This window comes from Rhopilema esculentum, chromosome 19 (assembly GCF_057945365.1).
Source record: "Rhopilema esculentum isolate cy_ngs chromosome 19, ASM5794536v1, whole genome shotgun sequence".
NCBI lineage: Eukaryota > Metazoa > Cnidaria > Scyphozoa > Rhizostomeae > Rhizostomatidae > Rhopilema > Rhopilema esculentum.
Genome location: NC_142833.1, coordinates 7,115,300 through 7,129,633, shown reverse-complemented (window position 1 = coordinate 7,129,633; position 14,334 = coordinate 7,115,300). Strand labels below are relative to the sequence as shown.

The 14,334-nt window shown below is 35.4% G+C and overlaps 1 protein-coding gene across 4 annotated transcripts in view; it reads right to left on the bottom strand.

Annotated features, from left to right (window-relative positions):
- The window catches only part of LOC135688056 (adipolin), a 55,059-nt gene that overhangs the window by 18,331 nt on the left and 22,394 nt on the right, over nt 1-14,334 (bottom strand). For 3 of the 4 annotated variants that reach the window (XM_065204753.2, XM_065204754.2, XM_065204752.2), the window contains exon 2: nt 6,214-6,284. The gene's annotated coding sequence lies outside the window, so the exon portion shown is untranslated. Of the gene's footprint in view, nt 1-6,213; nt 6,285-8,867; nt 9,005-14,334 lie in introns of those variants that run through there. The other variant, XM_065204755.2, reaches the window with a different exon arrangement.

The following is a 14,334-nucleotide window of genomic DNA, read 5'->3' as shown; positions in this document are numbered from 1 at the left end:
AATCAATCTATGTGTAATCGAAAGACTGTTTTTTAAAACCAAGGCTAGAGAAGTATTATGTGTTGTTGCTTGTGGCGATTTCAATTGAGTTGAATTGTGATGCAATTCATCTCAAACCACCGTGCTGTATATCCCTTTTGCAGACAAACAAAGGATTCCCAGATGGTTATTCTAAATCACTGGATTATTGGATATTTGGTTTAACTGTTTCTCTTCTTGCATAAAGTGACATTTACAATCCTTTGCTTTGATGCATGTCGATTCTTCCCACGAGTTTAATCTGAAATTTTATCCACGATAATCCTACAAATCTACACAAGCCACTCAAACATGCTCCGTCCATTCATAGCTATGATATTTCACAACATGGCCTATCTCATAACCTAATCACTTTATAGGATGGCAGGGTGGTCTGTATATTGTAATTACAATTGCACGCCCTGATTAAGTCATTTGATTAGCCAAAGCTCAATCTTTAGCTGAAGTTACTGTCTTTTTAAACTTAAAATATGAAGTGTGGAATCCAATTCATTTGGCCGTTATCAATAACTTGTTCATTCTGGCTAAAGCAAAACACTAAAACTTTCATGTTGTTCTCTCTCAATATGTTTAGCAACGTACGAAACAGTTTGGAAATATTGATCGCAATTGTAGGCTTGTTGCCATTTTACTAGCCTGTAATGTCTTTATCGATTAATCAAGTGATCAAGAAAAAGTGAAATAAGGCAACTATTTGAAGGCAATCTGTCACGACGTTTATTGATTAAAAGAACAAAAGGATTTTTTATTGTGGCCAGTCCCCTTTTAATTTATCGCATTGTGAAAAATATGGCGTAGCGCTGGAATCGTGTTTAGGCTATTGTTCCAGCTATTGTTCTCGTTAACCAATCCACAACGAGACAGATTGCCTTTAAGTGGCATTGGCTTGAGATTGCCTATTACGATATTATTGAACGTCTTTTAAGATTCGATGAAAGGAAAGCCAGTTTGTTTAAAAAGTGCTTAAACCCAACTCCCTACCCATAAGAAAATGCCAAGTACCAGTCTGTGCAATGAACTTCAAAGGTATCGATATGTCGTTGTGATTTTGTGTGCTTGCTACTGACAAAAGTGAATTTCGATGTCACTTCAAAATAACGATTTTTAATCATGTTCAGAATTTTTGCTCCTCGTTCCTTTGCTTTGGTGACACAGGCCATTGACCCCTTCGCCATAAAATAACTGACGATGAAAAATTATAAATCAGCTCAAAAATTTTCTTCAAATGCAAAACGAATAAATGATTGAAATTCTTATTTCTTTAAATTTTTCGTTTCTTTTGAAGTCACTTTCGAGTTCTTTTGGATTCGGAATCGAAGTCAACACTATTATCCTTTGATGTCACGTGAAGTTTATCAACTTCATACGTTTTGACATCTACGCCATGAATACTGTCTAAAGGTTTCTGAAAAGTCAAATCACGCATTTCCATTCTATCTGGTTTTCATATAAAAGCTATCCATCTTTTCTTTTCAATTGCTAAATCATTCATGAATTGGCAGTTTCTTTACAATTGCGGTGTTAAACGTAATCGATTAATCTTCATACGATCTTCCCGCAATGTCCTTTCTAATAACTGCAACAAAACCAACTACTGATATTGTACGTGTTTGAGCAGAAAAAGCAATCAACTACACAAGCAGGCGTATATCAATAATGGAGTCGGAGGGGGTTGGGGTTTAGGCCTAAGCTCCCTCGCTAAATATGTCCTACCAATTTCAATCTTGCTTATGTCTTCAACTTATTTTTTATCAAGATCTATTTGTTCTTTTCGTAGCATTTCTTTACCGGTTAGAAATTCGTCAGAGGATTGCTTTAACTCGCAAAATTGATAGAAATACAATTGATGGGACTGACACATCAAAGACGCGAGAAAATCATAATTTCTGGTTGCAAGTTATGTCAATACTTTTAAGTCTATCATTCAGGCCTTGTGATAAACGCCTGAATTCACTCATGTTTATCGGTACGAAATGGCTCTTACAGAAAATAACGGGGGTTATGCATCCAAATTAAGGTTTAGTACCAATGAATTGTGGATAAAACGTAAAAGTATTTCTTGAGGCGTCGGCGGAATATCGTTCAATTAATTTCATCCAACTGGCATTTACTGCAAAGGTCCACGCTTTGAAAATGGCGTCAAAGTAATGGCTGAGTGGCCGGCCCGGTTTTCGGCGTTTTGTACAACTTATTGCAAGGTAGATTAACACAGACATTTTAAGGAAAAGACCCATTAATGCATACAACTTTTTATAGGATAATCGAGGACTTATATAGAAAGGCCGGTAAAAGATTACATCGAGAAAACACTAATATTTCCGCCATAATTCATTGAGCCAGTGCAGAGATCTTTCTTCTCGAAATTATGTGTCATTGCTACTTGACATAAAGTTTTTATTATCTAGTGCGGAAATCGTTAATTAGGAAAATTCCCTGAATATGACGATTATATGCAGTTAATTATTTATTTCAGTTAACTTATGCAAAATCCAAGCCACAACTCATATAAGATTTAGAGATTACAGTAACTGGCCTAATCGCACCGCAAAATTGCTTTGCTTGTGAGTTGTCTCGAAGAATGATGATCCATGCATGACGCGAGCAATTAAAAAGCCTTCACAGGGGCAATATTACCAACGCAGTTCAAGAAATTTTGGCGCGAAAAGTCATGGCCTGCATCGGAGGCCAAAGAGAAGAAGCCTAGAAAGGAGGCCAAGACCTAGAAATTTTAACGCCAGGAAATCTTCCGGACAGGGGTGTCACTTCATACTTCTTCTCTTTGGCCTTGAAGCTATATTATTGTTAAAGAATGATAAATAACGTTGTTTTTTGTTCTAAGACATCACATTTTTGCTTTGACAACTTTTTGATAATTTGCTTTAGACCACTGTCAGGTCGTTGTTCTCCTAGGAAAAACTTTTCTTAGGCCTATAGAAAAGAAATGTGCTTCAGGTATAAAAGACACAGCTACGCTAGATGTAAAATTACTACAAACAAACAAACATCAAGATTGGGATATCGAAGCTTTGCCACGATGCCATAAGAATCATTGTGGGAAAATCACCCCGCTGCATACTTTAACCATACATCAAACAAATTCTGATATTTATTCTTAAATATGATGAGGGGATATCGGATCAATGTAATAATTCAGCAATTCAACAAAGTCACAGTCATAGCTTCTCAGGGACACTGGAACGACCAAGGTCAAGGGGGTGGGCTTGAGTAGAAGGGCATTTGGAAAAATTAATTTCCAGCTACCGACAATTCTTTCATAATTGTCATTTTGTTTCGATCTTCTGTCGGTATCTTAAAAATCGGCTATAATAAGAAATTTTCGCGAAATGTCGTCATAAATAAAGCATCACAGTCATGATTTGATGATATGAATCTCATGGATTTCCTACAAAAGGCCGGCATCAAGGGTACTTTAGCCCCTTTTGCCCCCTCCTATCTAAAGGCAACAAGGGCGGTTGAACCCCCGCCCCCTATCTGGCGTCTCTGAAACTTCTTAAACCAAATAAAACAGGTAAAAAGAATCTTGCAACGTACATGGGCCACTTTCCCCCTAATAAAACTATCAGACAATCATCGCACCATCCATATAAAGTATATTCTTAAATACACTGAGGTTATTGCAGAGGACAAAGAATTACAAAATAAATTGTCGCAAATCCCTATTCTAGTCCTACAAAGGCAAATGATCTTGAAGATTGGCTAATCCACAACTAATTTTGTGGCATACACTTTATTGCAACCCATCTCACTGCCACACCCCTGCAGCACATATTTCAATATATCCAACACACACGATATATGCGTAGAATTGTATTATTTTCTATGTGAAGAATTTTATATACCTCTACAGCCATACTTTACCAATAAAATCGTACAAACATACAGTTGTTCAAGTTTCAATTCAGTTGTATTATAAACAACGCTTCAATTCATTGATACACTTTTGCTACCATTATCCCTGGATGCAGTGATGAAGGGGAGCCCAGTTGTAAAGGAGCATACCGATCATAAGCCCCAAAATGGTTTACCTGGTAAATATTCAAGTTTCAAAACCCATGCATGTTAATGGGCCTATATATGAAGTTATAGATATAAGATAGTAAAATATGACTGTTCTGACACATGCTTCAGATATTTGGACACACTACTTTAACAACAAACTAGATTCCAGATCTTTCCCGGCACAAGGCAGTGTTGCAATGTCCGGCTGGTATGCATCAACTTTCTCTTAGTTTTCTAACAAGCTGTGCTTGTATTTTTTTATGGTTTTAAAAGAAGCACAAATATCAACCGCACCTAAATCTGAAGTGAAAGAAAATCAAAATCAATTTAGAAAACTATTCCCTCCAGACCAAACTATCACTGACAATCCATATTTCGTGTCACTGGTAGTCTTAATCCATACCCCCTTAAGCGAAGTCCCTGCTTCCAGATCATAGCTTGTTGGGTAAAAGGTACTTCACGTGGTGCATTGTAATAACGGCCTTTAAAGTCTTCTAAATACTTTCTTATAATAATTCCTTTTATTTCAATTTCTTTTGCTTATCATTGCTATTTGCTATCAATCTTGTCACGTTCATCTGTAAACTTTAAGACAATTTCCTCTAATCCTAGTAAATACGGTAACACTAACTAAAAATACGAGAACTCTTCTTGAAAATATGGTAACAATAATAAGCAACGCGGTAGCTATACCCGAAATCACAGTAACACTACCTGAAAGCATGGTAATGTAGCCAGAAAAATTTATAATGGTACAAGAAATTGATTTAAATTCTATAGTAAAAACACAGAATTGCAGCAACCAAAAAATGGTACCTGAAAACTATGTATCTATATCTGAAAAGGCTAGATGCTACCGTAATACTTATTGAAGCAATGGACCTCCACTAGTAGCTACCCACCGTAAAGTGAGCCAAAATCATTATCTGTTTTAATCATTTACTCTTAAAAAACATTTCCTACCCCAAATTGAATTTTGAAGGTTGGAGAGCGAAAAGAAAAAAAACTATTAAATATTCAGCAACTTTGAGCATACGCAGTTTGACTATCTGAATGCTTTCTCTAATTATATTGCACTCTTCATTTATTTTACTTTAATATTTAAAAATTACTTAAATATATAAAACTATTCATTTATTTGCTTTGACAAGACTCTAACGAATTTCCGAAAAGTTCCAAGAGTTGACGGTTCCCGATTTGCTTTAACAAAAATCACAATATGTATTTGAACACATCGTGGACTACACCAAGCAAATAACTTTACAATCACAGTCTTCCTCTAACTAAACACAGTGAAATCTAGCCGTGGCTAGGCAAGAACCTACCTTTTCGACGTACAGCTGCTTCAAAACAAGGAAAACCGCTTGCTCAACTATTTAACTGCCCTATCCTGCCCTGTGTACTTTTTCACCAGACCTACATTAGTATCCACCCCTTTTAAAACACAAAGCAACTCTATAGCTAATTTCAGCAACTTATTTACCACCCTGCTTTTTTCTTACTTATCTGCATAATCACTATTAGTTGCTTTTTAATCTCACATAATTCACTGTTTTAAAGATTTAAGAACTTAATTTAATGTTTAATCCAGTACAACAGAAATAATGGTATCCTGATAATTGAATGATGGATTAAACCGTAATTAATTTTGTAATCGTTTTAACATTAAAATATGAATTTGATTTTAGTCATTATATGATTAAACGTGATAAACAACAAATATCAGTTTAATAATAATTGTTTACCCGATCTTTTTATCAAAAGACTACTCAGCAACAAAACATTATCATGTGTGATAACGTTGGTCGAATTCTGAAAACCTTGTGCTTGAGCATATGATAAAAATGCTGTAAGCATAAAGGGAGGGGGGGGGGTGATCCGATGCAATGTAAATTGACTTGAAAATACAAGAAGTTTTAAAGAAATAAACACGCTCGATGTGTGGAACAAGAAGATTGTAAGTTTTAACTTATATATATATATATATATATAAGCACTTGATAGAGACTTGGTCGTGGAATACAAAAATTCAAAATAATTAGCTAAGAAAAGCTAAGTGCATCTTTATAAAAGTAAATTTGTTAGTTTATCACTATTGCAAGCAAAGTAGCTTGTAACAAAATAAAAGCTGAAAATAATCTGAAAAGATCTAACCTGGAAAATTTGGCTGGCTCAATCCAGTAGCACGGCACACGGACTGCTGTTCTTTAAAAATCTGTTTTGAGCTGCAAGAGATGAAGCATTGCGCATTTGAAAGCCACGTAAGCTTCTTAAAGTCGTCAAATTCAACTCTTAATAATTACTGAGAAATTAATCTAATATCTTAACTACCATTTTGAAATTAGTCGTCTAGGTGATCTGAAACCAGAGGGACAAAAGAATTGCTTGCATGAAGAGAGGGGGTAACATATTTGTTGAAAGCCTACAAAACTATGAAGAAAGCACTTAAAAATAGTTTTAATCGATGATTATGAAAATCTTTAGAAAAGTTTCAAGGAGTAAACTTAAATATTGGTTACTGAGTGGATGGCACTGAGTTTGTGACTTATCATCTCCAAAGCAATATCATAGATACCAAATGATAAAGATACAATATTCCCCGTTCTCTGCTTTTTTTTCTTTCATAAAATTGTCCCAGTTATGAGCTCTAATTCAGCCCTCAATAAGCTCATTTCCTTTTATTTTTCCATAGTTTTTTATGATGAGACAGCTTCAAGCCAAATATCTCATTGATGACGTGGCAGGGCAGAATAATGAACACAATTTTATTAAAAATATGGTATCATAGAAAGATTGGGTAAAGTTGGATAGTTAGACCATGTGCTTTAAAAAGTACTGGAAATAAAGCAGTGGCGGGAAAATTTTGGAACCAGAAAGAAGAGAAATTATCATTTACCAAAATTGTGTGTGACACAACTGAAGAAGCATTTGAAAGTGGTACAATCACATGAGTATGGCTTTAAAGTCAATACGTTATCAGGACTAAAACAACACAATGTTAAGTGAGAAGCAGGTTCACAGAAGCAGGTTATTTTTGGTTGATATAAACTTCCTAACAGATAATTTTATGCTCTTTCTATTACTTACTAGTTATCATTAGAGTGTAGTACCCTGGGTAGAAGAGCCTCATAAATCCGGGGAAAAAGTATTTTAGCCAGCTGCGGTGACAAAGAATGAGTCTCGAAAAGTTTTCTTCGACTAGTTTCTAGCTATAATTTCTGAGACTAATCAATGAAGACTTTGGTGCCCAGGGAAAGAGCATGGATCTTCTGACAAATCTTCCAATTTATATAAAATAAAACTATTACCAGCTAGTTTGTATGCATAGCCATTACAGATTTCATCAATTTGCTGCAATAAAACATGGTATGGGCTAGATGCATTGAGTATAAACTTGTCCCTTCTAAGCCGGTAGCAAAGATCAAATTTCGGATACGGAGCAATGTCTCTCACGTTAAATTCCAGTTAAATTCAATGTAAATGTAATCAGGAACATCGAAAGGGGGTTGGAGGGGCAAATGTTTTGGGACGCGTTCTCCGATAGGGCCCTTACACTATCTTATTATCAGATTGTTACAAGATCTATTTGCAAAGCAGAAAACTTACTCTTTCAGCTATTTAAATGGAATCAACACTTGTAAAGTTATCACAGTTAACCGATGTCCAGTTGTCCTTGATTCATGAGTACTATGCTTTTGCAAAGCGTTGTTAAGAATCCTTAAAAACTTTTTCAATGGTAACAAGGGCGTTTCCTAAGTTTTCTAAGATACTGGAGGGTGTGGTCACAAACATTTTCTTAGAGAGGCTTGGGGAGCCTTAAAGGGCCTAGTTTTGTTAATCACACCTTGGCCCGTGCTTGCTCTCGACAACCATGAATGAAAAATACCTAGCGGGTTCAACTCTATATTTTATTTTAAATAAGATTACATCTAAAAATATATTGAATGATAGTGGGGATACTGAAGAATCAAGATAACAAAAGCAAAATCGATAGATAATGTCTTGGTAGTAAAAAAAATTAAAAAATTTGTCGAAAAACTTAAAGCAGTGATGGCTGGTATTAAAGGTAAAACTATCTTATTTATTTTTTGCAAAAACTTTCACTAAAATGTTTTTATCATAAATTTTTGATAAAACATGACCTATTTTAATGCAAATTCTTCAAATTAGCTTTGGGCAGATGATGTCCCTTAACTAAACTGTATCCGTGTAACCGCGACTGAGTTGGAAATATGAACGTATAAAATCTGATAAAAGTCCATCTCTACATACATCCATATAAACATACATGGACAAGTAGTCTTCAGCTCCAAGGCTTACAGTTCTGAACCAAGATGTTTTTAATAAACTATCACGTTTCAAAGTTAAGAGTATAAAGCAATTCTTTATTGGTAACAAGTTTTTCGTAAAACTCCAAACTCTTGTGATGCAAATTTTAGGCCATCCAATTAACAGCCCTATTCAGTTTGAAAACTGTCATGGATATTTGTAGTCTTTAAATGAGAATTATAAAATTGTAAGTAATTGTAAGAGTTCTAGGCTGGCCTAATCAACCAGCTTACTAGTATAAGTGGGAGTAAAATTCATGTATTCTATGTCATAGAATTCCACCTGGATATTGAATGAAAAAAATATCCTTGTACATCTAGTCTAGATGATATGTTCTTTTATTAAATTGAACTTTCTAATACATTCCTGATGTTTCCAGATTGATAATGATTAACTTTATTTCAAATTATCAGCAGGAAAGCATGAATAGATAAAGAGCAAATACATTATCACGGGTACGATAATATTGACGACCTTACCAGGCGTAACTGAAGACTCAAGAAGAAACACGAGGACTCTTTATGGACGACCTAGCAGCATTCTTAGTCGACCGTTAAGTATCACAAATGGTTGTTTTTTGCTGGGATGCATAAATAGGTATATTGTGGTCTAGCTTCTGTAATTAATTCAACGTGAAACGCCCACGATAAAACAGTTTGTTGCTTTATTTCCAGACATTGTTAATGGCATTTTGTGGATATTATCAACTTCCCTATTAGCTAAAATTGATCTTTAATTCTTTAATCACCGTTTGATTCAATTGTTTTCTGTTTTATAACTTTCTTGTCCAGACGCATGTCTTTATTTCAGTGAATTTTTCATAGCTGAGCAATGTAAGAATTTTCTTGGTATGTAATGACCTTCGTTTTTGACAAAGTTAGATGTAGTTACGAAGTCTGTTGCTCAGTTACCTTTATAATTTTGCGGATTTTACTGAAGGGTGCGGATTTTAACTACCGACATTTCATTGGGGGATTGAAGGGGTGACGTGTTCATGAATTCCTAGAAGGAGACTTTATTGCTTACAAAGGATTAAGGAAGCTTGTTATAGGCACTACGTCATTGGTGCGAGGATGGCTCAGTTGTTAGAGGCGCTGACTACAGACCCAAGGGTCTGTGGTTCGAGTCCTGACATCACCAAACTTTCACCCAGAATGGGGAGAGTCGCCAGCTCTTTGTAATTCCAGGCGTAGGAATCACGAGGTGTGGTCACATCGAGAGAAAGGACCAGGACACTGCTTGATAACCATAGCATCTTAGTGTCCTAAAAAACTACCTTCGGATGCTAGGTAGCAACAAATACAAAATACAAAATACAATACAAATACGTCGCGCAGGCTAACTACGTCTCATCAGTTAACCGTTCAGAGTTAACAATAGGCTTTGCAGCTCGTTTATGCCCAGGTAAACATTGAAAATTAGCCGATTGGATACGTAACAATTAGTCTATTGTGTAGTCCAACCAATGGGAAAATTATATGGCCAGTGAAAGTCTCATGTGAACGGTCACAAGAGCAGCCAGAATGATGTCAGAAAACGGTCATAGACTTTGATGAAAGCCAATTTAAACGCAAGACCCTTCAGTCAAAAATCCACACCCTTTTGTCAGTGCGTTTGTGAAAAGATGTAAGAGCATCAAAATATTACTCTGAAGAAAGATATACAATTTGTTTGATTCTATGATAATTGTACTTTATTGTAAATAACATTCGACAATAATTGGTTGGTTGACGCCCCTTCGACAAGCACATTGAACGAAAAAGCTTCGCATATATAATTTACTTTGAACAGAGGCAAGAAACAATACTATACACTGTAGTTTGTGAATTTTAAGAATTTTATCCATTTAGTCCTCGAAGAGTTTATTTTCTAATTTTAGAAACAGAAGTCGTAATACTTCTAAGAAATTTTGAGAGCACGCCCACTTTTGTCAGAAATGAATGAACAAAATTTTAGATGAGATTCAATGGAAAAACGAATAGTGAAAAGTCTCGTTTTAAAATAATGTGATCTGTGCTTCTACGGGAGTATTTCAAAATATTTTCAAGGTGGGTGTGATTCAATACAACAGTACCAAAACTGGTTTCTGGATAACTTTTATAAAATTTACAAAGTAATCGGTTGTAGTTCTAAACTTTTTTGTCGCTTTTCGAGAAATCGTTTACACTGCTTCCTTTATAATCTTTATAACTCATTCTTTCTCCTTCGCCCCAATTATACTTATTACTTTAACGGTTGAAAGAAGTACAATGAAAATCTTCTTTCACTCATTCACGTCAAATTCCTTATTTTGCCTACGCCTGCATATCCTTCCTTTTCCCTTTGTCATCATGCAGCTCATCTTTTAATTACTATATCTCTTATGATTCTGCTCTTGATCAGATCACGGTGGTTACTCAATCACCTGTAATCACAATTTAATCACCCAATCTTTCTTTCAATTGATTCTACCTAATACTCTTGACTAATCCACCGCTGCTTCAATTTCATTTAGTTGCTTGGTGCATTGTCCAGTTAGTAATTCCGTTACCTATACAAGTTTTGTTGAAATAAAGGCATGATTGTTGGCCATCAGGCTAGGCCTCAGCATGACAAAGTGCTTGACACTCAAAATAGCATAAAATTGGATTAAATGAAAATTAAAACGGTTATGGAAATTATTGTTGCATTAAATTCTTTATTTGATTCATAACTTACCTTACTTAGGGAGATAAGTAGTAAAAACCACATAAATAGAAAAAAGCACATTTTGTCGAAATCAATGACACATAAAGATAAGTTACAGCGTGATAGACTAAACCCCAGCATTATAAGTGCATTCTGCGTGGTGCAAAAGCATCTGACAAGTTAGGCAGCGCATGCCTGCTTTTTAACCCTTTTCTTCAATTGCCTCTACTATTACCTCACTATATCGCGAACAACTTTTCTGCCTTTATGAAACAAGCTATGAGAACTCCTTCTCGCTGGAATTGACAGCCATATTGAACCATATCGCTACATATGTCACCTACAATCTTGAACACAACACATAAAACAAGATGCAGTTTATATTTCTAACTTGCTTTATTAGTTGATGAATTTTAGGGACAGACCCATGAGGTGTAGTAAGATGTAATATTATTTGATTATTTTAAGCTGTTGCAGTTATTGATTGTTGCAGTTTTAAAAATATATGTCCTATCTCGCTTTATTTCTTCTTATGACACAACCCTGACTGACTTACTGTAACATGTGTTATTTTTCATCTAACGGTTCTTCGCAGATGTTACCTTCTACGTGGTGGCTTCCATTTACAATTACCAAATTTATTAAATTTAACACTGACTTTAAGGCTAACTATTGTAGACTTTCCCAAAGTCTATTTTATCCTTGATGCGTTTGTACTACAGCGAGGGCAAATCTATCTCCTTCGCAGTTTAGATTTGCCCTCGCTGTAGTAAGAATGCCATACGGATTCCGAAAATAGACTTTGGGAAATTGTAAACTCATTGAAGAGTGATTGAAGATAAGATAATGTAAAATTCAAATCGTTCAGGCAAGCCATAAAATATATTCCAGCAATGAGTCCTACCAATTAATCCCATTTAATTAGGAGAATAGATGAGCTGGGTGCATGACTGTTAGATAAAGTAAATGTTTTGAACGGAAATGTTCAATCCATGCTTAAGGAAGGTTTTGCAAACATGACAGCAAAATGCCACGACAGATCCATTAAATCATAGCCAGTTAAGTAGGGTAAGCATTGTTAGTGAAGAGGAGGGAGAACGCTGAATTGAAGAAGTTTCTGAATTCACTGAGTGTAACTCATTGGGCAAATTATCAGATTCTGAAAGTCTTTCTGGATTGAAAATTGTATGCATTTCTCAAGCCAAATGATCCTCCATCAGATTGGTTATTCGGCAAAATTGAAGGAATACTTCTTGTAGCCTTCCAAAGTGAGCTTTTAGAGAGAAAAGCGGGAAAAAGCCTTACATGCCTTGGAAGTGCAGGAACTGAAACTTTTTAATGATTGCTACACATCTAGACTTTAATATGGATCACCAAGCACAATCTGCTTGTTTCAAGATGGTGTTTCCGTAAAATGCTTCGTGAAGCATTAATTTGAACAAGCTAAATTAAAGGTAGTTTTGTGTAAACCAATCACATCACAGAATTTATTCACGCTTTACATCGGCAGGCTTAAACACAGTGCATACAAATGCCTTCAACAAAATAGTTATTTTCGAGCTTGGTAATAGAGCGTTCTTCATTGCATGCTTGTCCTTACCACATTTTTTACGTGTACTGTTTTTACTTCCGGAAAATTAATTGTAATCTGGATTCATAAACCAGCTTATTTTATATATGCTTATTTCCGTTTGTTTTTAGTCATGCGCTTTTATGCCTGATTATGTGTAATCTCGTACTAGAGGTTTCCTTGTGTTTGTTGATGTAATAAATTGATATGGAAGCCAGGTCCGATTACAGAATTATAGAAATTTTTTGTCTTTTCAAAACCCGTGGCTCACATCTATAAAAAATATGTATGCAACGGAAATTCAAAAAAGTTCAATAAGAATTTTGTACCTATACTTACAGAATTTTGTACCATAAAGTACAAAGTTTTTCTTTGAAAAGTAGAATAAGCATAAACTGTTGGACAGACGCACGGAGAACCGTGCTAACTCTGATAGTTCATGATATGATGAAATGACAACACGATACTTTGCCAGTTTTTATAAGATGAAACGCATATTTCTACAAGAACTGTATATTCGTGATAAATTTCAGAAGCATAAAGGTGTACAGGGGGCGCAGAAACAGAGACATAGGGCGGAGGGGCAGAAAATTTCCATTAACAGAGTTATAAGTATAAGTAGTTTGTTTTATATACATGTGCTCCCTAATTTTTAAACGCTTTCCTTATCTTATTAGCAATTTTTAGCGACCTATTTTAGTCCAGCACACTTCGGTTTAAGGACATCATTTAGTTTTTGCGAACCTTATAGCTTAAATTGTCACGGATCACTGCAGATGGTTTCGAATGGTTTTAAGATAGAGTAAAGTTTTAATCCTGTCAAACTATAGCTTTATCTACAACTTAATATATCACTTGCAGGAACAAAGTACTTTGAAGCCACCCGCTTAGCAAGGGAACCAAAAGAAGGGCAGGCACCTATCCACAATCGTGAGAAATTGATGTCCTAGAAAATCACAAGTTTATAAAAAACCAATGACATATTGCCATGCTTAAATAGGGATGCTTTTAGTTAGACTTGTTCCGCTACCTATTGGTCCTCGTTTTACACCTTCGTCACGCTTCCGTTTGAAGCAATGCCAATAATCATGGATTGGAAGAGTTATTATCGAAAGTCAATTATTCAGAAAATTGCTTATTAGATGCATACATTAATCTAAGAAAGTTAACTGGCAATTAACACAATGCATTTAAAGGCTCTTGCGCAACCGGCACGCTTTGCGACTTAATTAAAAAGACCGGCCTAATATTGTACTGCATGAAGATACGAAACACAGTCAATTTCTGAAGACAACTGCCGCTACGCATGCCGGTTGCGCAATAGCGTTTAACGCTTCTAGTCGTAAAACTTTTTCACTTGACTACGCCCTTATCAAGGCCTATAGCAAACAATATGCCATCAAATATCTCACTATGTTTTTGACATGAAGAAATATTGGTACGCTGGCAGACACTTTGATATCCTTATGAGATAATGCAACGCTTTTTCTGCATTTATTGAAACATTGTAGGCTATTGTAGCCACATGTTAATCTTCAATTATGATGTTTTGCAAGAGAAACTATTTCAATGTCTAGCTGAGCAATTTCTTATATATGTCGAGTAAAGCTTAACGTTAGCTGATACTGATAGTCATATTTCGAAATTCAGCCGAATTATTAAAGATAGTTATCTACTGTCCTGTATTGAAATGCCAATTAAAAGGCCAG